Raw genomic sequence first — 25,752 nt, 5'->3', positions numbered from 1 at the left:
TTCCAGCGAGACATTACCTCGCCCGCCCCGATTTTATTCAAATATTTCCCCCATTTCATCTCAGTCCTGAAGGTGGGTTCAACCGGAAACGTCGACTGTTGACTCTTTTCGATAGATGCTGCCCGGCCTGCTGAGTTCCGTCAGCATTTAGTTTGTGTTGCTTTGGATTTCCAGCGTCTGCAGACTTTAAACACGAGGAATTCTGCAGATGTTGGAAATTCAAGCAACACACATCGAAGTTGCTGGTGAACGCAGCAGGCCAGGCAGCATCTCTAGGAAGAGTCCTGACGAAGGGTCCCGGCCTGGAACGTCGACTGTACCTCTTCCTAGAGATGCTGCCTGGCCTGCTGCGTTCACCAGCAACTTTGATCTGCAGACTTTGGCGTGTTTGTGATTTACCTCTCCGTTGTTGCTCCGGCCTCCGGCCACTGGTGGCGCTGCATGGTCCTCCGGCCACTGGTGGCGCTGTACGGACCTCCGGCCACTGGTGGCGCTGCATGGTTCCCCGGCAACTGGTGGCGCTGCATGGTCCTCCGGCCACTGGTGGCGCTGCGGCGAACCTCCTGCTAAACGCATGCGCGGTGCCGAATGCAGGTGCCGTTGGCGGGTCTCCTGTTCGGGCGGCGGTGAGTGGAAACAAATTTCGGGTTTGTGTGAATCGGGGCCGGTGGATCGGGAAAGTCCCGGGCCCGGGCTCTGTCTGACGGCTGGAGCAGGGGTGCAGTGACAATCTTTTAGGTGCTGGAGCTGTACGAAGGGTGATTGATAAGTTTCTGGCCTAAGTTAGAAGGCCTGAAGTTTACAGCTCTCGTTACAAGTACGTGTAGTTCCACTCTGTGAGTGATCATGCAGAAAGTTTGAAGTTAATAACTTTTGTGTATTTCTGTTTCAGATAATTGAAAATTGACAGGTTTTCTAAAATTGACTCCTTCCACCTTAAGCCACGAACCTATCAATCACCCCTGGTATGTCACACCCAATGTGTGTACCTGCTCATTTCATGTACTGGGTAACTTCCTTGTCCCATTCATGTAATGAGCAGGTACACAAATTGGGTGTGACATATATAAATGAATAGGGCTTCTTACAATGTCAAGCACTAAATCAAGATGAAAGAAATATATGAATTCCACAGGACAATAGACAATAGGTGCAGGAGTAGGCCATTCGGCCCTTCGAGCCAGCACTGCCATTCACTGTGATCATGGCTGATCATCCACAATCAGTATCCAGTTCCTGCCTTATCCCCATAACCTTTGATTCCTCTATCTTTAAGAGCTCTATCCATCTCTTTCTTGAAAGCATCCAGAGACTTGGCCTCCACAGCCTTCTGGGGCAGAGCATTCCATATATCCACCACTCTCTGGGTGAAAAAGTTTTTCCTCAACTCCGTTCTAAATGACCTACCCCTTATTCTTAAACTGTGGCCTCTGGTTCTGTACTCACCCATCAGTGGGAACATGCTTCCTGCCGCCAGCGTGTCCAATCCCTTAATAATCTTATATGTTTCAATCAGATCCCCTCTCAGACTTCTAAATTCCAGAGTATACAAGCCCAGTCGCTCCAATCTTTCAACATATGACAGTCCCGCCATCCCGGGAATTAATCTTGTGAACCTACTCTGCACTCCCTCAATAGCAAGAATGTCCTTCATTCAGAATTGGAGACCAAAACTGCACACAGTACTCCAGGTGTGGTCTCACCAGGGCTCTGTAGAGCTGCAGAAGAACCAAACGTATGTGGAATTTGCTAGTGAGAAGTCTGTGTACTTCAATCGTTGGTGTACCCCAGATGGGGTAAATGGAGATATTAGCAACTTGAAAGAGTTGGTTTTGATCGAAGAATTCAAAAGTTGTGTCCCTGATGAAATGAAGACGTACCTGGATGATAAGGATGTTGCCACTTTGCAGGAGTCTGCTAGATTAGCAGATGAGCTTGTTTTGACCCACAAGGTGAAGGTTACCTTGGATGAGAGCTTCCAAGAGAGTAGCTGGGATGACCAGGGTAAAATAGAAGTGGAAGCTGGGACTAGTGATGAAAGCCTGGAAGAGGAGGCAGTCCCAGTTGCCTGGGTTCAGGTTGTTGAAGCATCTGTAAATCCGCAGGATGCTGAGCATTGTGTTGAAGCTCAGTTAAAACCTGAAATGTCTGATTTGGTTGGAAAGGAATTCAGTCCTTTTGTGAAGTCTGGATTGGTTTCAGGACCTTTGACCTTGCTGAGGGAACAGTGGTTTGATGAGAAAGTGCATGTTAGTCTGTTAAATTGTGTTTTTGGAATTTGAAAATAAACAACAGGGTTGTTTTCTCAAGTTCGTGGTTATGAGAGACAGGGCTTGGAGACTTCTCAAAAACAAAGTGGAGTGTTATTTTCACCAGGAGAGACCATCTGCGGATGTTGTCATGGGAACATACGGAACGAAAGGTCTTGGGGAATGGAACAAATGATTTGTTTGAAATTTGGGTTGAGTATCGATCCAGGGTATTGATAAGTGACTCTCACAAGCAGACACACAGTGGCAGCTGGTGGAAGCCGTTGCCGAGAACGGGAGAGGAAGGTTTGAAAGAAAGAACTAAGTGACAAGGGGTCACTGTTTGGACTCTCCCAACAGCTCACAAGGGTGGGTTTGGTTATTGATTCCAGCGAATAGGAATGTGTGATTGTCACATAGTTTGATCCACTGGAGTGGGTCTTTCTGGTTGGGGAATACGTTTGTGAATACCACTTCTGTTTCACCCTTGCCTGGGCGTGGTAGCCCACTGGAAGACGGTACCCCTGTGGCAAATCACTGCTGGAGTTACTTCGTATGTCGCGGAACTGGACAAGTGGCTTTCACGTTGTGTGATTGGGGCAACCCTGTGGAATCTACCTGTGTATGTTACCTTTGCCTGTGTGGTAGTTCCCCCTGAACACGCTACCCCTGTGATAAGCTATCTTTTGGTGATAATCCATACGTGGATTCTGGTTGAGTGTCCTGCGGTCACCACTTTGGGATGACCTGTAGCTGAATTCAGGCGTGGTATTGTGGTAACCACTCGTGTCAAAAGGATATTCCGTGAAGATCACTGTAGGAGATACTGCGTGTGTGGATCTGGGAATGACGGAGATAAAACCTGCAGCTATTTTTATCCTGTTTATCATCGAGGAAAACAATGTAATTGCCTTCTCTCGACATTCACCTTTGGGATACAAAGGTAGGGCTCTCAGTACCATTGACCTCTGTTTCGGGACTGCCGCGGGTGAAGTTTCACCGAAGCCTTACTTGAAGTATGTGTCTGATATGAAGAAGGAGCTGCAAAGGGCTTGTGAGTTGGCTGGGGAGGCAGCTGCCAAGAAGAATCGGGGAAATAAGAAGAGGTGCGACCAGACAGTGAAGTTCTCCCAACTCCTGCCGGCAGACCGAGTCCTCGTAAGGAATTTGGGATTTCCTGGGAAGCACAGATTGGCTGATCGCTGGTCGGGCATGCCCTATCTGATGGAGAGTCAGTTGCCCAACTTACCGTTTTCCAAGTGCGGCTCGAGGATGGGAAGGGGCCGGTCAAGATTCTCCATCGGAATCATCTGTCGCCCCCAAGGTGAGATGTACAGGTGGAGCGGGAGCCCGAGGTGCTGGCTGCACCCAGTACCAGGACTCTGCCTCCACGTGGGATGGAGGAAGAGCCCACACCGGGAGAAACGGGCCTGGTCCCAGCTCCTGTGACGGACACTGACTCAGAGGAGGATGATGACTCGGACGACTGGTGCATGTGGCTGTTCGCTGAGGCCCCCGTGATGGAGGGGGAGGCTCCTGGCCCTTCCCCCACTGGGTCAGACAGGGTAAGGGGGGCTAGTGATGGGCCGTCAGGGGAACCACAGGGCGTTGGAGAGGATGATGTGGGGCCCGAGTGAGAGATAGAGGGTTCCGAGGTGCAGAGGGGTTTGGGTGACCGCTCGCAGGAGGGTTCACCTCATCGTTTCCATGAGTCTCCTGTAATGTCCAAGGTGGAGGAGTTAGAGGAGGGAGTGCGCAGGTCTCAGAGAAGTACGGACCCCACACATAGGTCGGCCTTGATAGCGCCCAGGGAACAAGGTGTGATCTCCACTGTTTTGGGGAGTTATGTCACTGCTTTCTGCACTTGGGTTGGGCTCTGTGTTTTGCAGGAAGGGTTGGCAAATTATCTGAGCGTCATGAGGACATGACTAAATTCTGTGGGGGGGTGTGGAGAATGTAGGCTCTCAGTACCATTAACTGTGGTGTTAGCTGTTGAGGCTAACAAAATGGCTTCTCTGTAATGTCACTTAATGCTGTCATGGGTTTCTGTACCTGAACTGTTTGGGTTAGATTATTTAGATTATGAGGATACTCAGTCCTCCTTCATTGTCATTTAGAAATGATACAATGTTCCTCCAGAGTGATATCACAAAAAAAACAGGACGAACTAAAGCCTAACACTGACAAGACCTCATAATTATAACATATAGTTAAAGCAGTGTAAAGCAATACCATATTTTGATAAAGAGCAGACCATGGGCACGGTAAATAAAAAGTCTCAAAGTTCCTATCGACTCCCAATAGTCCCGATAGCAGGCGGCAAAAGGGAAAAATTCTCCCTGCCATAAACCTCCAGTTGCCGACAACTGCCGATGCATTGGAAGCACCTGACCACAGCAGACTCGGAGTCTGTCCGAAAGCTTCGAGTCTCCGACCAGCCCCTCCGATACAGCCTCCCGAGCACCATCCTCTGCCGAGCGCTTCACCCCGCCCCGGCCACCGAACAACAAGCAAAGCCGAGGACTCGGGGCCTTCTCCTCCGGAGATTCTGGACCACGTGGTAGCAGCAGCAGTGAAGAAGGCATTCCAGAAGTTTCTCCAGAAGGCATTCCAGAAGTTTCTCCAGATGTTCCTTCAAGCTCTTACGTCTGTCTCCATCAAATCAGGATTGTGCACGGCACCCTACTTGACAGATTACAGATATCATCCACCGGAGTGGCCGCTGCGCGTTGTGTCGTGCCGCCATCTTCTCCTCCTCCTGCCGATACGGGTGGAACTAATCAATGGAGAATTGTTATGCTGTCTTGTATGTGTGAGCTCAGCGGGAGTTTGCAGTCTTTTTCGGGAGGCGAGCGAGGAGGACGGACGTGTGAGGAGCGGACAGCGGTTCCAGGGTGGCGGTTCGGACGGTGGCCGAGGGCTCGGAGGGTCATTGTGGATGGAACTGGAGGTGTGAGCTCCAACGTATTAAAACATTGGTTTCTGACCCTGCTCCGTTGAACATCCAACTAATGGTTTCCCATTCTGCTTTCAGTCTTTAGAGGACAGTGGTGTTTTCTAACAACCCTTTAGAAGCAGGGAAAATGACCCACATGTGGAAATGAGCCATGAACAAGGAGGTTAACTACCAATGTCATTCTTCCTCAGCCCAGAGATTAGAGGAGCGAAGAACATCTGAGACAGAACTGCAGTCGGCTCGACTTCTTCAGTCTGCAGAAAATTCAAGGGAAACCTCTTCACCCACAGACTGGTGACTGTTTGGAACCCATCACCACGGGGAGAGCAAAAGGGGAACAGGGGAGGATTTAAAAGGACTGTTGTGGAACTGAATCACTGGCAGGGTGCAGCCAGCCTGAGTTGACTCTCTCCTGTATACTAGTTGTGTTATAAATTTACTAAGTACCAGAGACAGAGTTTAAAATAGAACTGATTTATTTGTCTCAGATCCAGAATATTAAACTCCAGTCCCATTAAAGGTGAATGTGCAGCAGAAGAAACTCGTCCCATGCCCAGTGACCAGGGTGCAGAACTGGGTGTGATGAGCAGCAGCAATAATTGCAGAGTTCAGCACTGACAGTCACTGTTGAAATAGCATTCAGCAACGGTGATGCACAAATATCCAGCATGCAGCTTATTGAAACTTTCTCCCCAGTGTGAACCCGGTAGTGTGTCACAAGTGTAAAATGCTGTAAGGTTTCACTGCTAATGTAATGGCCTCTCTGCAATGTTTCACTGCTGAGGTAATGCGTTCTTTTTTAAAATTACTTTATTTACAATTTTCAATTTTACAAAGACAAAATATATTGAAGATAAAGAGCACGGACAAAACAAATCGAAAACAGAAAAACAAAAAGGCTGCCGGACAATTTACAAGATTACTTAAATAAACTTTCAGAAAAAGAGTGGACACAATAGTAACATCACGGTTTCTCTGTAGCAGAAATGTTTAGGTTATGACTGGAGATAACAGGGTTTTGAATGCCGGGCTATCCAATGACAGAAATGTTCTCTCTTGTGAGTCTGGAACGGAGATTTTCGTGGTCTTTTGCTGGGGAGAGATGAGAAGACACAAATGGAGAGAGTGGGCTCTTTTTTTTTTGTTTTCTTTACTAACCCTATAGTCAAAGTCAGAATTATAAAGCTCAATCGTTTAATCACATATTGTGTATTGTTTGTTATTTCAGGGTACTGATCTGTAACAGGGGAGACATCGCGCAGCATCCACCCAAACAAGATTTCTTAAGCTTGGCTGGGCTGGGGGGCTATCACCCCCGATATTAAGCTGCTAGCTGAAGCGATAGTTACATTCGGCAAGATGACTGAGTGAATCGCTTCCACATTCACAGCAGGTGAACAGCAACTCCCCAGTGTGAACCTGGTAGTGTGTCATAAGGATAGATAACTGAATGAATCCTTTCCCACATTCACAGCAGGTGAACAGCAACTCCCCAGTGTGAACCTGGTAGTGTGTCATAAGAATAGATAACTGAATGAATCCTTTCCCACATTCACAGCAGGTGAACGGCCTCTCCCCAGTGTGAACTCAATGATGCAAATTTGGTTGATTTGGCTGAGAAAATCTCTTCCCAAAGTCTGAGCAGCTGATTGGCCTCTACCCAGTGTGAACTCGCTGGTGTACCTTCAGTTGGGATGACTGAGTGAATCCCTTCCCACAGTCTGAGCAGGTAAACGGCCTCTCCCCTGTGTGAACTCGCTGGTGTCTCTGCAGCTGAGATGACTGAGTGAATCCCTTACCACACACTGAACAGGTGAACGGCCTCTCCCCAGTGTGAACTCGCTGATGTACCTTCAGTTGGGATGAGCAAGTGAATCCCTTCCCACAGACTGAGCAGGTGAATGGCCACTCCCCGGTGTGAACTGACTGGTGTCTCAGTAACTGAGATGACAAAGTGAATCCCTTCCCACAATCCGAGCAGATGAAGGGCCGGTCCCCGGTGTGAATTCGCTGGTGTGCCATTAGGGTGGATGACCGAGTGAATCCCTTCCCACAGTCTGAGCTGAGGAACGGCCTCTCCCCAGTGTGAACTGACTTGTGTAACAGTAGGTGGGCTGACTGAGTGAATCTCTTCCCACAGTCTGAGCAGGTGAATGGCCTCTCCCCAGTGTGAACTCGTTGATGTAACTTGAGTTTAGATGAGCAAGTGAATCCCTTCCCACAGTCCGAGCAGAGGAACGGCCTCTCCCCAGTGTGAACTCGCTGATGTACCTTCAGTTGGGATGACCAAGTGAATCCCTTCCCACAGTCCAAGCAGATGAATGGCCACTCCCCAGTATGAACTGACTGGTGAGCCATTAGGTCAGATGATCGAGTGAATTCTTCCCCACAAATTCAGCAGATGACCAGCCTCTGCCCAGGGTGAACTGACTGGTGTGTCCACAGGTGGAAAGACCGACTGAATCCCTTCTCACACATACAACGGGTGAATGGCCTTGTCCAGTGTGAACTTGCTAATGTACCTTCAGTTCAGAAGACCGACTGAATCCATTCCCACTGTCTGAGCAGATGAATGGGTTCCTCCCTGTGTGAAATGACGGGAATGCCAGTCGGTCTGATGATCGAGTGAATCCCTCCCCACAGTCTGAGCAGGAAGGATGATCGAGTGAATCCCTTCCTCCACTTCTTAAATATCTGGACAGAGACAGCAAAACTGGCGTGTTGTGTTCGAGATTCCAGTAGACAAATTCTTTGTCATTTTTAACCTGTAAAAAAAAAAGATTTACAAAATCTATCAAACGGTGTTGGACAGCTTTTCAGATGAGGTCACTTGAGTTGTCAAGGTGTGATCTGGCATCACACTGTTACAGTGAAGTTCAACACAAGTTGGAGAGAGAAATCATCTTCTAACAGGGCACAGTGCTGGTATCTGGAATGACCATCAAATTCTCTGATGCTCTTCCTATCTCTCTAAGAATGGGGTATTTCTGCCATCTCCAATCTGTGACCTGGCTCAGTTTGACTCTCTCCATTGGTATTATTCCCTGTTCCCACTGAGCTGCATGGGTTCCTGGCCCCACAGTAACTGAAACACTCTCACACAAATAGCCGGCAGTGCATTCCACGCGCCCACCACTCTCTGTGTAAAAAACTTACCCCTGACATCCCCTCGGTATCTATTTCCAAGCCCCTTAAAACTATGCCCCCTCGTGTTAGCCATTTCAGCTCTGGGAATAAACCTCTGGCTATCTACACGATCAATGCCCTCATCATCTTATACACCAAAAAAGGCTCCAAACATAAACAAGAAATTATACATTGCTTTGAGGATTTGGTAGAAGTATACAAAATTTTGAGGGTATAGATAGAGTAAATGAGAGCAGCTTTTTCCACTGAGGTTGGGTGGGATAACAACCAGAGGTCATAGGTAATTTGGGAAGGATAAAATTTATCGGAAACATTTGGAAAAGCTCTTTACTGAAATGGTCATGAGAGTATGGAATGCACAAGTGGTGAATATCAGCTCAGTTTCACCATTTAAAAGAAGTTTGGATGGGAGCCTGGATGGTAGAGGTACAGAGGGCGATGGTCCTGGTGCTGGTAGTTTCATTAGACAGATTAAATGTTTCTTTCAGCGTTGACCAGATGGGCCAAATATCCTGTTTCCGTACTGAACTTCTCCATGTTTCTATGACAGAGAACATGGCCAAACTTGTTTGGAAGGGAATAGGTAGGAGTGACAACGGAGCAGCAGTGGCTGGAGTTTCTGGGAGCAATTCGGGAGCTGAGTGATCGACACATCCCAAAGAAGAGGAAGCATTGTAAAGGCAGGAGGACACAACTGTGGATGAAATGAGAAGCCAAAGCCAATATAAAGTCCAAAGAGAGGGCAAACAAAAGAGCAAAAACTATTGGGAATCTTTTAGAAAACAACAAAAAAACGACTAAAAAGAAGTTGGATGTCCTCGGGGGTGGAATTATGATATTGTAGTCATTTAACAGTCTTGGTTGCACCCAACAGTCTGAGGTATTTAGAGGACCAAAATACCTGGGGCCTCAGTATCTCTTGAAAACCAAGGTTCCCTGCACCAGTTACCTTTCAACTTCTATTTTGGCAGGCACGTACAATCTCTGCACCATCAAAATTTCACTTCTGAAGGCCCCCCACTTACCAAGTACTCCTTTGCCAGAAAACGCCTGTCCCAAACCACACTTGTCAGATCCTTTCTGAAACCATTAAAATTGACATTTCTCCGATTTATAATCTCAACCCGTGGTCCAGATCTCTCTTTTTCCATATTTACTTCGTATCTGATGGCATTATGGTCACTAATTTTTGTCACCAGCCCTGGATCATTTCCTAACAGCTTATTGCACACTTAAACATGAGGAATTCTATGTACTGATTAAGGGCACATTTGTCAAACTCTACCCCATCTAGTCCTTTTACAGTATGGGAGTCCCAGTCAATATATGGAAAGTTAAAATCACTCACTGAATCAACCTTTGTTTCTTGACATGGTCTGCGATCTCTCTATAAATTTGTTCCTCTAAATCCCCCAGACTGTTGGGTGCAAACAAGTCTCAATAATGGCTACAATATCATAATTCCCTGTCCTGAGCTCATCTGGCTTTCCTACGATGCTTCTTGCATTGTGATATACACAGCTCAGCACATTCATCGCTCCATGCTCAACCATTTGATTGCTGGCTGTATCTGAGGTCTGAACAACATCTGACTGGTGTCAAGAAAACAAACTCTCCCTCATTGTCACAAAAACAAAGGAGCTGATTGTGGACGACAGGAGGAATGGAGACAGGCTAACCCCTGTTGACATCAATGGATCTGGGGTTGAGAGGGTGAACAGCTTTAAGTTCCTCAGCATAAACATCACCGAGGATCTCACATGGTCTGTACATACCGGCTGTGTTGTGAAAACAGCACAGCAGCACCTCTTTCACCTCAGACGGTTGAAGAAGTTTGGGATGGAGCCCCAAATCCTAAGAACTTTCTACAGGGACACAACTGAGAGCATCCTGACTGGCTGCATCACTGCCTGGTATGGGAACTGTACTTCCCTTAATCGCAGGAACCTGCAGAGAGTGGTGCGGACAGCCCAGCTCATCTGTAGATGTGAACTTCCCACTATTCAGGACATTTACAGAGACAGGTGTGTAAAAAGGGCCCAAAGGATATTGGGGACCCAAATCACCACAACCACAAACTGTTCCTGCTGCTACCATCCAGGAAACGGTACCACAGCAAAAGGACCAACAGGCTCCGGGACATCATCTTCCACCAGGCCATCAGACTGATTAATTCATGCTGATACAATTGCATTTCTATGTTATATTAACTGTCCTGTGTACAAACTATTTGTTATAAATGACTATAAATTACACATTGCACATTTAGATGGAGACATAACGTAAAGATTTCTACTCCTCATGTATATGAAGGATGTATGTAATAAAGTCAATTCAATTCAATTCACCCTCCCCACTATCTGTTCTGTCAGTCTGGCTCCCATTCCCCCTACAACTTATTTTAACCACATCACCCTCTCCCCACACTAGCACTAGCGAGCCTCACCACTGGGATATTAGTCCCCTCTTGTTCTGTTCCCCTCACTAACGAATCCCCTCTCACCCCTTTGACTTTCCTCTGTCAGTGATCCCCCCAACAGTTTCTAAAGTGGACCCACCTGTTGTTGTGTGGGACGGACACAAGATTACTCTGCGATGGCCATTTCACCTCATTCCCCTTCCCGACTCTCACCCAGTTTCCCGTGTCCCGCACCTTGGGTGTAACTCACCTCTCTTCATCTCACATGGGGGTAGAACAAAGGTGATTTTCTCAGCAGCTGATGTAAAAGATTTTGTTCCCTCGGAGGGAAATGGAAATAAATCAGAAAGCGGACATTTACTTTGGGATTTGTTCCGCTTTGACGGAGAGAGCGACGCCGGGGCGGGGTAACGCCCTCTCGGCTGGTCCGCCTCTGCTATTGGTTGTAACCAGTGATTGACATCGCCTCGCACCAATGGGAATAGCGCAGCTCCTGACTCCTCTGTTGACATCGGTGCGGGGAGGGGCTGGTCACGCGTTTCGTAGGCCAGTCGTTAAACCGACAAAGCTCGAGCTCTCCGCGCACGTGAGGGCAGATCCCGGTCTGGGGAGCCCATGTGTGACGTCAGGTGCGTGCGTGCGCCTGTGTGACGTCACCTGTGGGGGAGCGCTCGTATTTAAAAACACCTGAATGGACGTTTCTGATGATTTCAGTGGGACAACAACATTAATCCCGGGTTTCATCACTGAATCCAGTGTTGTGAGATGTAAAGTCCCCTGTTATGTGTCCGGCTGTGCCGTGTTGTCGGTGGAGTGGGCAGCGTGGTGTTTGTCTCCATTCGGGTCACAACACCAGAATTGCCAGCGGGGTCCACACACAGTGTATTAGTCAACAGAAAACCTCCCGTCCCTGCAGTCTCTGTCTCCTGGTAAACTCAACACCCTGACAATGTGGACCAGAGACACCCCTTCCTCTCAGAGTCAGGGGATCACTCAGACAGCTGATCGCTGAGAGGAATTATATTTATTGGTCATTAAAGTTCACCCAGATTCGTGTGGACGGATTTGATGTGGAGTTCGGGGTGTCACAGTGAAAGGGCCGGACGGCCGAACTCTCTCCGTTGTCCAAACATCCTTCCAGGTGAGGCGACACTTCACCTGTGAATCTTCCGGGGTCGCCCGTTGTGTCCGCTGCTCCCGATGCGGCCGCCTCGACACCGGTGACACCAGATCCTCCGCAGTTGTGCGGGGTAGGGTTGTTTTTATTGGGGGGTCGATGTTATTGTTCCCTTTTATGCTGGAGGGGTGGGTTTTGGGGGTTGATGATCGGGATGCCGTTCTTTTCGATGCGGGGGGTGGGGTGGGAGTTTGTTTTTTCTCTCTGATCGACTTTCGTGTTCTTTCTTTGTTTCGTGGCTCTTTGGAGAAGAAAAGAATCTCGAGTTGTTTACGGATACCTGCTTGATAATAAATTAACGTTTGAACTATCTGCTCCAAGTGGGACTTCCCGGTGTCCAAACATTTTCATTCCGATTCCCATTCCCGTTCCGACGTGTCAACCCATCGCCTCCTCTTGTGCCACCCTCAGGGTCCAGGATCAGCACCTTATATTCCGTCTGAGTACCCCCTCCCCAACCTGATGGCATGAATATCGATTTCTCCTTCTGGTGAACAAATCTCCCCCTCACACCTCCCTCTCACTCCCTCTCTTCCTCTATGACTTTTCACATCCTCTCACCTGTTGATCACTTCTCTCTGGGTGCACTGCTCCATCCCTTTCTCCTATTCTCCACTCTCCTCTCCTATCAGATTCTATTTTCTTCAGCTCTTCAGCTTTCCCGCCTACCTGACTTCACCTATCACCTTCCAGCGAGCCATTTCCTCGCCAGCCCCGATCTTATTCAGATATTTCCCCCATTGCATTTCAGTCCTGAAGGTGGGTTCAACTGGAAACGTCGACTGTTGACTCTTTTCGATAGATGCTGCCCGGCCTGCTGAGTTCCGCCAGCATTTTGTTTGTGTTGCTCTGGATTTCCAGCGTCTGCAGACTTTGTCGTGTTTGTGATTTACCTCTCCGTTGTCGCTCCGGCCTCTGGCTACTGGCGGCGCTGCATGCACCTCCGGGCACTGGCGGCGCTGCATGGACCTCCGGCCACCGGTGGCGCTGCATGGACCTCCGGCCACCGGTGGCGCTGCACGGACCTCCGGCCACCGGTGGCGCTGCACGGACCTCCGGCCACCGGTGGCGCTGCACGGACCTCCGGCCACCGGTGGCGCTGCACGGACCTCCGGCCACTGGTGGCGCTGCATGGACCTCCGGGCACTGGTGGCGCTGCCGCGAACCCCCTGCTGAACGCATGCGCAGTGCCGAATGCAGCTGCCGTTGGCGGGTCTCCGGTTCGGACGGCGGTGAGTGGAAACAAATCTCGGGTTTGTGTGAATCGGGGCCGGTGGATCAGGAAAGTCCCGGGCCCGGGCTCTGTCTGACGGCTGGAGCAGGGGTGCAGTGACAATCTTTTAGGTGCTGGAGCTGTACGAGGGGTGGTTGATAAGTTCGTGGCCTAAGTTAGAAGGCCTGAAGTTTACAGCTCTCGTTACATGTACGTGTAGTTCCACTCTGTGAGTGATCATGCAGAAAGTTTGAAGTTAATAACTTTTGTGTATTTTTGTTTCAGATAATTGAAAATTGACAGGTTTTGTAAAACTGACTCCTTCCACCTTAGGCCACGAACCTATCAATCACCCCTCGATGTCACACTCAATGTGTGTACTTGTTCATTTCATGTACTGGGTAACTTCCTTGTCCCATTCATGTAATGAGCAGGTACACAAACTGGGTGTGACATTATATAATGTGTCTCTGTCTGTCTCTCTCTGTCTGTCTCTCTCTCTCTCTCACACACACACACACACACACACACACACACACACACACATATATATGCATATGAATAGGGCTTCTTATAATGTCAAGCACTAAACCAAGATGAAAGAAATATATGAATTCCAGAGCTCCACAGAAGTATAGTGATAGTTAAGACATTAACAAACTTATAGCCTATCAGGACATTTCAGTGTATAACTGGTACAATATGACATATAATATTTAATTTAATAATATGACAAAGTATTGCACAGTTGTACTCACTAATTATCATAAAATACCATTATCAGGCAAATAAAGTAATGTTGTTTGTTTAGAAGCCACAGGGTTGTTAGTAAGAAAAATTTACTTTGTATTAGCGAGTAATCCACGGACCACCACAGATGTAGCCTGACTAATACGACTGAGTCAGAGCAGACAGCAGGGCCCACAGCGCTTGGCAGTGTTCCTAAGCAGGTATAAAAATAACAGAAACAAAGCAAATATGCTTTTTACACTTTTAGATACCTACATTGGAACCAAGTAATGAAGTATGAAAAAAGAACGTCTAATGAACTGTTGCTAAAGCCACGAATATTGCTCAATATTAGTATCGAAAGCGGCAGGTTGGCATCTCTGCCTTGTACTATTTCTCTCGCAGAAATGCTTGGACAGGAAGTGTATCTGTGAGTGTCGATACTGACAATATCCGCACATGTCGGGTGTTACATGGCTAGACCAATACAGCTTCTGTTTAGACTTTAAATATATAAAAAGTTAAAGAAGCTTGAATCTTTATATAAAGTATTATCGAATCTGTACGAATAGAACATATCATAGTTTGGAAGTGAAAAATGTTAACAGGAGGAGAGCAACCATTTGGGAGGTTTGGAAATGCGTTTAGTCTCGTTCATTGCCTCACTAAATTATTCTTTTTCCTATCAACACGAAGAAAAAAACAGCCCCTTTCCAATCAACTGCAGTTGGTGGAGCTCGGCCAAGGGGTTGATCCGCTATTAATGATAGTCGAAATGACGTAAAACTAGCTTATAGCCTAGAAATGTTTTTTTTCCATTTGGCTTGTGAAAAAAAAAATTATCCCTGTGTAGAAGAGGATTTTGGATGATTACCTTGAATATTTCATCAAAATCAGGCCGAAGATAAGCGAGCAGTCAATTTTTCTATCATTATTTTTGACTTTTAAAGTTAGGATTCGAAGTTCATTCCTTGCTTAATATAGCTCCAACCTGGAATCCAATGGCACCCATTGGAAAGAGCGGAAAAATGCTCACACTTGTATACAGGTATTTCCCAGCTTCCTGGGACAAGAGGTCGAGCGAGGAGGAATTTCACAAATACCTAAATAATAAACAGTCACAGCTCCAGGATTTCACAAAACATGATCAAATATCCTAATGTTATTGGAGGTATTTTCCCCAACAGCCAACACCCCTCTCCCCAAACCGTGCTTTCATAAAGTTCCCTCTATTTAATATGCGGTCGCTGTTAAATTCCCCGCTTGTTAATTTTGACTTTAATTTTTACAGAGGTGCCGGAGTAACAGTCACTTCGCGCATGCTCACAGTCTCCAGGTGGGCGGTGTTTTCCTTTCCGCTCAGTGCTGAAGTGGATCATCTGCGGGATCGGGAAAGGGTCCTCGCCTCCTGGGTCGGGGAGCCGGGGGTCGGGATCACTCTGCGGGCCGAAGATATCAGTTTTCCCATCGGTGAGTATTGAGAACGATCCCGAGCGGGGAGATCTGATGTTGGCCGTGAGCCCTGAACTGAGGGCAATTACTCATTTAGTACCCAGTTATCTGGGCTCAAAAAATGTGTAGACTTCATGTAATCTGCATTCAACGATCCAAACCAGGAGCCCAGGCTGTCTATTTCTGCAGAATTGAAATGGAAGTCCCGCCAACAGGTCACGTGAGGCCGTTTACTGCAGATCTGCCCCGCCCTCCGCATTGTGACGCAAGATCACGCGGTGTGTGAGGCAATCCCCGGATGGGTGGTGATGCTTCCTCCACATTGTGTTGGGGAAATCTAATGTTGGCCACTCAGTCCTGTTAACTTCCCCCAACTCGCCTCGCTTCCTGAGGCTCCTCGCATTTGTCCCTGAGCTTTATGTCTGTTGTCTTCTCCCTGACTGGTGTGTGTGAAAAAGGAGAACGTCCCAGGTTGTGGGGATCTTTGATTTCACTGCCTGCTTTACCAAGGGACTGGGAAATCTAGGGGGGAGAATGGTTTCTGTGATGTGCTGATCTGTATCCAAAGGTCTCTGCATTTCCTCGCAGTCACGGGCCGAGTGGTTACTACATGAAGTGTCCGGATTGGAAACTTTCTGTGATGTGTTGATTAAAAATTTGGTGAGGGTTAAAGTATATATGGGAATGTTCTTGCTGTTTGTTCTAACTTTGTCATTTTAGGATCTTTTATACAGTAGTATGTACTATTAATACAGTATCTGTGTATTGCTGGAGGATCATCAGTGATTGTCTTTGATCCCTTCTCCCTCCTGGTTCCATCTGCTCATCCCTGCCCATCTTGTTCAACCTCGGTCCAGTCTCCTAACCCCACCCCACTGCCCTGCTTCAGTGATATACATCAACCATCTGGGTCAACCTCGGTCCACCCTGTATCCCACCACCTCCATGTTATATATCAGCAATCTTTCTTCTAACCTTTGTCTTCATTGTGAAGCGTTCTTTTGCACCTTTGGCCTCGCTGAGTTATTTCCAGAATCAGTTTTTGTTAACTGGAATGCCAGAGGGTCATCAGGTACCAGTTCTGTTGTGCATTGGTCTGGAGGTGCTGGATTTTGAACTGCGACTGGATGACACACTGCAGCATTTTCCTGGCAGCAAAGAGTACTGGGAGAGTTGGTGCTTGGGCTATAATCCTGTGATCTACATTCCAGGCATATGGTACTGTCACTGTTTTGGTTTTGACATTGGTTAGTGCTTCTGCAGATGGGGCTGGATGGTCGTCCTTCTGCAATGAAGCAGAAATTTCGAGCAGCTGGACATTGGTTGTGGGGAAATCCCGGATTGCAGTATCCAGTCTGAGACATGGGGACGATGTGTGAGACTCTCAGGGTTGGTGAGCGGCAGATTCAGCTGTGTGACTCTTTGAGGTTGGGTCCTGGGATATCACAGTTTTCATTCCATGTGAAATGGACCCGGGGATCAAGCTGCCCAGATTTATGAGGTGTTGAGTGAGTATTTCTGTTCTGGGATCAGATGTTTGTCTCCGGAGTTCCTGTGGAAGCAGTGACTATTAATCTGAGGAGAGGATGGGTCCCCATTCCATCCTCGCAGGGAGAGGCCGCTCTGTGTTGGCACCAGTAGAAATAGACCCGGGGTTCAGTGTTCAAACTGTGTTTGGAAATCCCCCCCAACCCCCCACTGTCATCTGTCTGTCAGGCAGTGGAAATCAAACAGAAACTCAAGTTGCTGGAGATCTGCACTAAAATCTGAAAATGTTTTAAGTCATTCTGACGAAACGTTATAAACCTGAATTGTAAAGTTTGTTCCTCTCCCCACAGCTGTTCCTTACCTGCTGAGCGTTTCTGGTAATTCCAGTTTCTTTTTATTACATTCACCCTGGAATGGTTTATATTTCCTGAAATGGACCTGTTTTAACCTGGGAATGGAACTGGCTCATTCTGTGATAGTAGAACGGTAGAGGAAGCACAACTTTTCCCTGTAAAAAAGTATAAAGTATAAATTATCCTGGTACCAATTTGTCTGTTATTCCTGGAAATATGTTCAGAACAGTTGTTGCTAATGAGGTTTACAAGAATAATATCAGGAATGATCAGCTTTATGTATGAGGAGCATTTGATGGTTCTGGACCTGTGCTCAATGGAGTTCAGAGGGACGGCTGGGGTGGTGGAGGGATGTATGGTCAAGTAAACCTACTGAATGCTGAAGAGCCTGGATACAGTGGACATGGAGAGGATGTTTCCATTAGACGGAGAGTCTGTGATCTGACAGCACAGTCTCAGAATAAAGATGCTTCCCTTTAAAACTAAGATGAGAAAAATATTTTGGCCAAAAGATGTCTGATCTGTGGAATTTGTTTTCACAGAGGTTGGTTGAGGCTGCCATTTTTGTATATTTTTGACAGACATTAATATATTCATGATTGCCCAGTAGCTTCAGGGTTACAGGACGAAGGCAGGAATATGGTGTTGGATTAAAAATCAGCCATGGTTGAGTGGTGGGGCAGACAAGATGGATCGAATCATCTAATTTTGTTTCTGTGTCTTATGTCTTACCACGACTGAATGATGCCTCCTTCTTTTTGTGACGTATGAGGGAGAATAAAAGATTAGATTAGGTTATGAGAACACACAGTCCTCTTTTATTGTCATTTAGTAATGCATGCATTAAGAAATGATACAATGTTTTTCCAGATTCATATCACGGAAACACATGACAAATCGACTTAAAAACTAACAAAAACCACATAATTATAACATATAGTTACAACAGTGCAAAGCAATATCGTAATTTGATAAGAACAGACCATGGCACGGTAAAAGTCTCAAAGTCTCTCGCAAGTCGCATCATCTCACTCAGATGGTGAACCTCCAGCGCCGCCAACTTGCCGATGCAGTATCCTGGAAACACCCGACCACAGTCCGACTCCGAGTCCGTCCGAAAACTCCGAGCCTCCAACCAGCTCTCCGACATCGAGCACCGAGCACCATCTCTGCCGAGTGCTTCGACCCCGGCCCCGGTTACAGGCAATAGGCAAAGCCAGGAATTTGAGGCCTTCCCTCTGGAGATTCTCGATCGCACGGTAGCAGCAGCAGCGAAGCAGGGATTTCAGATGTTGCTCCAGGTGTTCCTCCGTGCTTTTCCCGGCTGTCTCCATCAGATCCGGATTGTGCATGGCCCCCCTGGTTATCACATACGATATTCATTCAGAACGGCCGTGCGCTGCATCGTGTCGCCGTCTTCTCCTCCCTTCACTGGGATCATTTCTGTATATTTGCTGTCGATGTTTAAATTTCAGTGAGTTTTCTTCTTAGTAACATTAAGCAGAAATGTTTGTTTCTCCTTTTTATTGTTAATGTGCTTCATTCTCTTTCATGTTAAAGTTAGACCTGCAGTGAGAGATTTATTGGAAGAAAAACCCCAACTGGAGGCAAACCACGACTGAAGACGAGGGAACAGCAACAAGTGAACCAGCCCGAGGATTGAGAGCATCAACTGGAGAGAACCCATCTGACTCAGAGAATCCAGTGATTCAGTCAAGGGAAAGTTTGGTGAGTCTCATTTACTCAAACACTGGTCCTTTAGACATTGCATACCTGTACAAAGGAAGGTAGGAAATAGTTGGAGTGAGACTGAATGTTGCCAGAAGAACCAGTTATTCCTCTGTCAGACCCAGTTGCAATCACTCCAGGTCTGGTAATGTGCTTCCAGCAGCCCAGCCCTTTAAAACCACTCCCATTCTGTGGAAGTCGAATCCGGATAAAGTCACTCAGAGACCGTAGAAGTACAAACTCTTTATTCCAAGCACCCGAGGCTTACTCAGTTAGTCGCTCAAACAGGAAGAGTCCATGACTGTTCCTGCCCAGTCCACTAGCTGACTAACAATTCCCCTTACACCACAGATATATCCGTCCAGATACCCCCCACACAAGATAGGCTGGAGCCAAAGTTATTTGCTAAAGACAAATTACAAAATAGTCATAATGTCTTACACATGCAGAACAGACTGAAGCTGTCCTATCTCTACATATGAGTGCACAATGAGATAGCACCCTGAAACCCCAGCTAGCTACCCTCAAGAAGAAATATGGCTCAGCATGGCTTAGCACATCTGTTGATCATCAGCAGTTTCTTTCAGAAAAACAGGCTGCTATTGTTTAACGACGTGTTAATCCTTTTACATAATTTATCATTCCCTCCTTTTGATCATTACATGATCAACAAAGCAGTAATTTTTCACAGAGAAAGCAACCGAGTACAGCATTGACATATCAGTGGGTAATAACAGCGCACAACAGTAATTATAACAATGACATGTAGAATTATTAGGCCATAATGCAATATCATGCTCCACATATGACTGAACAGGCCTTCGAAGACCATCATTTTGACCCTTCGGTGAACCCATGTAAATCCTGTCCAACTTTCTTAATGCTGCAGTCTCCTTGGCAGTGTGGTCAGAGAGAGATGTAATGTTAGTAGACTCATCAGGGATATAGGTGCAGCATTCTGTGTCAATAATAGCACAGGTTCCCCCTTTCTCAGCCGGGATAAAATCTGAAGCCATACGACTCTGTAGGATTGTTTGCCGGATTGCAAACATTTCAGTGGATATTTCTGTTACTTGGGCCTGTGTTTCTGTCAGGGCCCCTGCAGTATTGTGGCCAGCTCCTCAAGTGCTGCAGCCAGATTGATTATCTCTCGTGAATTCCTGGCTACTCCATAGGAGAGAAAAGTGATCATCCAAAATCGCTCAGTCTCAGTTATTCCCCTCCTCTGCTGGGCACCTGCAAGTATGGCCAGGATGCATGTTTCCCAGTATAGGAAGTTCTGTTTGGTGGGAGCCTGAGATACCATCCTTCAAAACACTGACAGCCACAGTCATCTCTGACTGGAACATAGCTCCTCACCCCTCTTCCCCGGGTGTTGTTTAAGAAAGCCCAGGCTGAGAGTTCCTCACTCTGGTTGAGCGGGATTACTGACATTGGAATCATAGATTTACCACGCTGTGGAATTTTGGCACAAACCCAGCAGGCCCCTAGTTCTACCTGTTTGGCATACGTGTGACAGAGAGACAGAGAGTTAACACGGGGGCCCCCGGATGCTGGGGTGAGCCCTCTCAAAGACATGAAGACAAACACCACTATCAGCCAATACATTTTCCTTTTGTCCGAGAGAGTCCTTCTACTCTGCTCCTTCAGGAACATGTTTGTCGTCTGTTCGATGTTCGATGTATCCACCGAGATTGCCCCTTCAGTTTCACAGCCGTGGGAGTGGTCAGTAACACCTGATACGGTCCTCTCCACTGAGGTCCGAGTTTCCCTCGATCCCAGTTCTTGATCAGGACAAAATCCCCAGGTTCTATGGTGGGATAGTCACTCCTCTCTGCGGGGTAGTTCTCTTCCTTGCAAGCCTGTCGTACCTGTGAATGTAATGCTTGGAAAATTTTGGTTAGTTGGCATCTGTATTTCCCCATCTCTTCCCCTAGAGAATGCTGTTACGTACCCCGTAACTGGGTTGCCAAACCAGCAGAAGTGGACCACTCAGTTGGAGTCTGGATTACTGGAACTGAGGAAGTTTTATTAAAGAAATAAGCAACACAGTACTCTAATCAAAAGGATATAAATGCAACAGTTTAGCAATGATAAAACACACATGTACACAGAACTAGGATAATAGGATCAATCAAGCTCTATCGCAGTCTAGGGGTAAATGATCAGTTTCAAGTGACGCAAAGTTCAGTTCAATTTAGTTCAGCTCAGTTCGCAGTAATCGCTGTTGTGCCGTTGGGGCGGGGAGAAGAGAGAGAGCGAAAGCGAATGAATATTCAAATCGGATTCCACACAGACCTTCGATATTCCTCGCAGTTAGCTTTCGGGCGAGCCCTTTGTAATGTCTTCTGAGGTCACCGACTGTGACCTCTCTGTTCCAGATACGATCGTTTCCCTGCGGTGAACCCGGCACCCAGGCAAGGGTGGACACACACACCAGGTTCCCGCCGACTCCTACCTTTCCACCCTGTGCGTCTCTGGCTGGTCCCGTGACCAGACCTCCAAAACTCCCACCAACTTGTGGGGGCACAACGCACTTCCTGGGTCTCGTTGTCTCGTCGTGTCGTGTTGTCCTTTGCCTTAGCGAACCTGTTCCTTTTATCCTCTTGCTGGGGTATCGCCTGTCCATCAAACTTCAAACAGTTTCAGGTTCAAAGCAACCGTCTTGACAATACTCGGAACTGTGTCTCCTTTTCGTTAATCTCTCTCATCCCCCATTAACATTCTTGAATGTTCCCCCCATTGTCCTTCTTATCGGCATCAATCTTCTGATAACTTGGTATTTTGTCACAATGCATATCCAATTTTGCTGGTAGACTTTCTGGGAGCAATGGTACACCAACTCTTGGTCCCCAGTGTATCCTCATGGGCCGTCCATAAATGATTTCAGCTGGTAACAACCCTGTTATCCCCTGTGGGGTAACCCTCATGTGGAATAGGGCTAACGGTAGGACCTTCAACCAAATGAGTCCAGTCTCTGTTGTTAGTTTGGCCAATTTACTCTTCAGAGTGCCATTGGCTCTTTCCACTATGCCAGTGACCCGTGGGTGGTGTACACAGTGGAATTATTGCTTGATAGCTAGTTTGATACATATCTCTTCGTTTACTTTCGCCACAAAGTGTGGGCCGTTGTCAGATCTCAGCATCTCTGGCAATTATTGCAAGTACCTGGAAATTATTTCCCATAATAATACCTTCACAACAGTCATAGTATTATTATTGGTAACAGTCACAACACACTGGAGGAACTCAGCAGGTTGGGCAGCATCCGTGGAAAAGATCGGTCGACGTTCCGGCCCGAAACGTCCTGACGAAGGGTTCCGGCCCGAAACGTTGACCGATCTTTTCCACGGATGCTGCCCGACCTGCTGAGTTCCTCCAGCGTGTTGTGAGTGTTGCTTTGACCCCAGCATCTGCAGATTATTTTTTGGCAGTATTATTGGTGTTTGGAATAGCTTCAATCCATCTACTAAACTCATCTGTAATAACTAAGCAGTACCTATTGCAATGTACTCTGGGCAATTCAATAAAATCAACTTGTAGACACGAAAAAGGTCCACCTAGCAAGGGAGTCGTACCTGATGTTCAGGATACAGGTTACCAACCATTCCCTCCTTTCCCAGGTGTGTACAATTATGTATATAATCAACCAATATTCATTAAAAACTGTGTCGGAACACAAACCTGTCCCACTGGGGTGATCCAAAAATCTGGGTCGGGGTCTTTCTGGCACCCCATCTGGGACCACAGTTTGCGCTCCTCCTCAGAGGCGTCCCCCTGAAAAGTATGTACCTCCCGCATGTCTGGCAAACCCGTTCTGCTTCAGTCACGGAAGGTTGTTTGACGGGAACCCGAGGGGACGACAACTACTGAGGACTGTGACACACTTTTCACTGTCTTACCTGCTAAAGCATTGCCTTTAGTGACCCGGTCGGACATGCGGGTGTGGGCTGCACATTTAATAATGGCCAAAACTCGAGGTATCTGTGGAGCAGTGAGTAAGTTGTTTACAAAGGTAGCATTACTAATGGGGTGGCCAGAAGAAGTCAGGAACCCCCATTTTCCCAGAGAGCCCCGTAGTCATGTACAATTTCAAATGTATAACGGTAGTCTGTGTAAACGTTTGCACTTTAGTCTGTTGCTAGGATACAGGCACGAGTGAAACAGCTCAGCCTTCTGGGCGGAGACAACTGTTTCAAAAGACGACTGCTCAATTACTTCACTGTCCATCACTGTCGCATAGCCAGAACATTGTTTCTCTGCTGGATCCGCAAAAGAGCTTCCATCCACATAAAACATTGCCTCGGCCTTGAGGGGGTATTGTGGAATGGATAGCACAGTCTGTCCTTCTTTCACGGTGATCTGGACGGGGGCGGGGGGGAGGGCAGTTGGTGTGGCCAACTTCATGGCCTGAAATTGCCCATAGATGGGGTACAGCATCCTGGGTTCGGTCAATATTAAAAGGATGTCTTACCAGATGTCCCCTCTTCACCTCTGACTCCTTCCATTATCGGAGTTGGCCCGTGGCCAGGTCTTGCTGGTCTCCCTCGGTGCTGGAGGTTTGTTTTGTCAGGTGTAGACAAGGAGCCCTAGGCTCTTTGGCTTGAACCTAGGGCAAAACCTAATGGTGGTATGGGGAACAACCAGTCCTGTCTGTCGCCAAAGGAAATCCGGAACTTCGGCCAGTAATGCACTGCCCTCTCTTCCTTTAACCTTTCCAATCACCGAGACTGGGAACCTCTGTCCCTCGAAGGGTGCATAATATTGGTCTCCTCAGTTCAGCACCCCGTAGGGTCATAGCACGGGGTCACATGGGGGTCGACCGCTGACAGAAGGGGTTCAAATGCAGTGGATTCCAGATTAAGTGCCCACCACTGGGGCGTTGGAAATTGGAAAAGGTGTTGGTTGTTCGCTAGTCCCAGGGTGATACCCTTACCTGTGCATAGAATCTCGACTTTCAACAGACAGCAAGTCTCTCCCTGCTAGATTGCACCCCAGACTGGTGGTGACTGTAATTGAAACCTCACTCTGGTTCCCCTGGATTTCCACCTGCAGTGGCTGGGCACGTGAATATGTACGTTCCGTGCCTTCAAACGCAGACAGAGTGATTGTTGCGTCTGATAGCTGGAATCCCTTTTCTGATACTATTTCCTGACCGAGAGTGGATGTGGTTCTCCCCGTAGCAATCATAAACGGAACTGGAATTTTAGCAACTTGCAGTATCCAGTATGAGGCTTCCAGAGTGCATACACAGGAATCACTGAAAGCTGTCCTTCCTCCTGCTCGTGGATTAGACAGCATTTGGGTGGGCAGTTGTCATTGTGGAGCCATTAACTCTGCAGTTTTATTGCATTCTTCCCTCCCTGCTCGGAATAATCCTTGGTATTTCCTATCTGGATCTCAGGGTATAGGGATTTCCCCTTCCTTGCCACTGCTGTTTTACCCGAGCGGCCACCGTATCTGAGTACTGGGAGGATTGGGGTTTGAGAGCACTGGGTGCACTTGGCCCCTGGTAAGGTGAGGGTTACGATGGGTGCCCACTCCTCATCACGGTCACTGTCCTCAAACAGGGTCAGTATGCCAGCCATGGGTTCAGGATCCCTTGTTTCCCTATCAGTTTGAGCTTCAGACTGACGTTCCTGCCCTTCTCTCCTATCTAGGTCTTGGTTTGCTTACGTTGTTTTTCCTGCTCTTGTTTTCGGTGCCCATCCACCCAATCACGCTCCGCTTTTAGCATCTCCCAACCTTTGGCGTTCCTTCTGCGGTACATTCCTCTATCCCTTTGTCACATGCATTATTCCTCCAACTTGCTGATCATATACTGTTCCACTTTACATCTGCCTTTTCCTTCCATTCCCTTCTCAACAATTTCCACTTCTTTCCACAGTTCTTTATCCATAGGAAATTTCCTGCTTGTTCACATGAGATAATATCCCAGGTTCCACATCCCCCCCCCCCCCACCAGTGGCCACATTTTGTTCCCCAATTTCTTAGTCAGCGCTGCATTCAACATTCACAAATCTTTTTCCTGGGTAAAAAAATGCACAGTAGAAGATTTATGTGCACACTGGTCATTACAAATTAGAGGGGACATTGGTGGGAAGGTGGGGAGATCTCCAGTGTCCCTGATGCTCTCACCTACAAGATGTGCATCCAGCTGCAGCTTGTAACCCTGCACTTTAAGGAGTTGGAACTTGAAATGGATGAATTTCGGATCATCCAGGAGTTGGAGTGGGTGATAGATATGACATGAAGAGAGGTGAGTTACACCCAAGGTGCAGGACACAGGAAACTGGGTGAGAGTCGGGAAAGGGGATTATGTTAAATAGCCATCGCAGAGTAATCTTGTTGCCATCCCACACAACAGCAGGTGGACCACTTTAGAAACTGTTGGTGGGGATTCCCTGGCAGAGAAAAGTCAAAAGGGTGATAGGGGATTCGTTGGTTAGGGGAACAGAACAAGAGGGGTCTAATATCCTAGTGGTAAGGCTTGCTAGTGCTAGTGTGGGGAGAGGGTGATGTGGTTAAAATAAGTTGTAGGGGGAATGGGAGCCAGAATGACAGGACAGGTAGTGGGGAGGGTGAATTGAATTGAATTGACTTTATTACATACGTCCTTCATATACAAGAGGAGTGGAAATCTTTACGGTTCGTCTCCATCTAAATGTGCAATGTGTAATTTTCGTAATTTACAATAGATAGTTTACACATAGAATAGCCAATATATCATAGAAATGCAATTGTATCAGCATGAATTGATCAGTCTGATGGCCTGGTGGAAGATGGGCCTTTGCTGTGGCACCGTTTCCTGGATGGTAGCAGCAGGAACAGTTGCTGGTTG

General features: G+C 47.3%; 1 long non-coding RNA gene and 1 pseudogene across 1 annotated transcript; both read left to right on the top strand.

Moving 5' to 3' along the window:
- Positions 1 to 585: 585 nt before the first annotated feature.
- Positions 586 to 11,115, top strand: LOC134341962 (uncharacterized). The gene is made up of 3 exons (XR_010016918.1): positions 586 to 626; positions 6,434 to 6,598; positions 8,903 to 11,115. It is a non-coding gene; the product is annotated as an uncharacterized LOC134341962 (long non-coding RNA).
- Positions 11,116 to 13,234: 2,119 nt separating this feature from the next.
- LOC134341921 (zinc finger protein 721-like) overlaps positions 13,235 to 25,752 on the top strand; it is a 99,994-nt pseudogene continuing 87,476 nt past the window's right edge.

The sequence above is a fragment of the Mobula hypostoma genome, unplaced genomic scaffold (assembly GCF_963921235.1).
Source record: "Mobula hypostoma unplaced genomic scaffold, sMobHyp1.1 scaffold_42, whole genome shotgun sequence".
Taxonomy (NCBI): domain Eukaryota; kingdom Metazoa; phylum Chordata; class Chondrichthyes; order Myliobatiformes; family Myliobatidae; genus Mobula; species Mobula hypostoma.
Note: the sequence above shows the minus strand (reverse complement) of the source record. Positions and strands in the feature narration are given on the sequence as shown.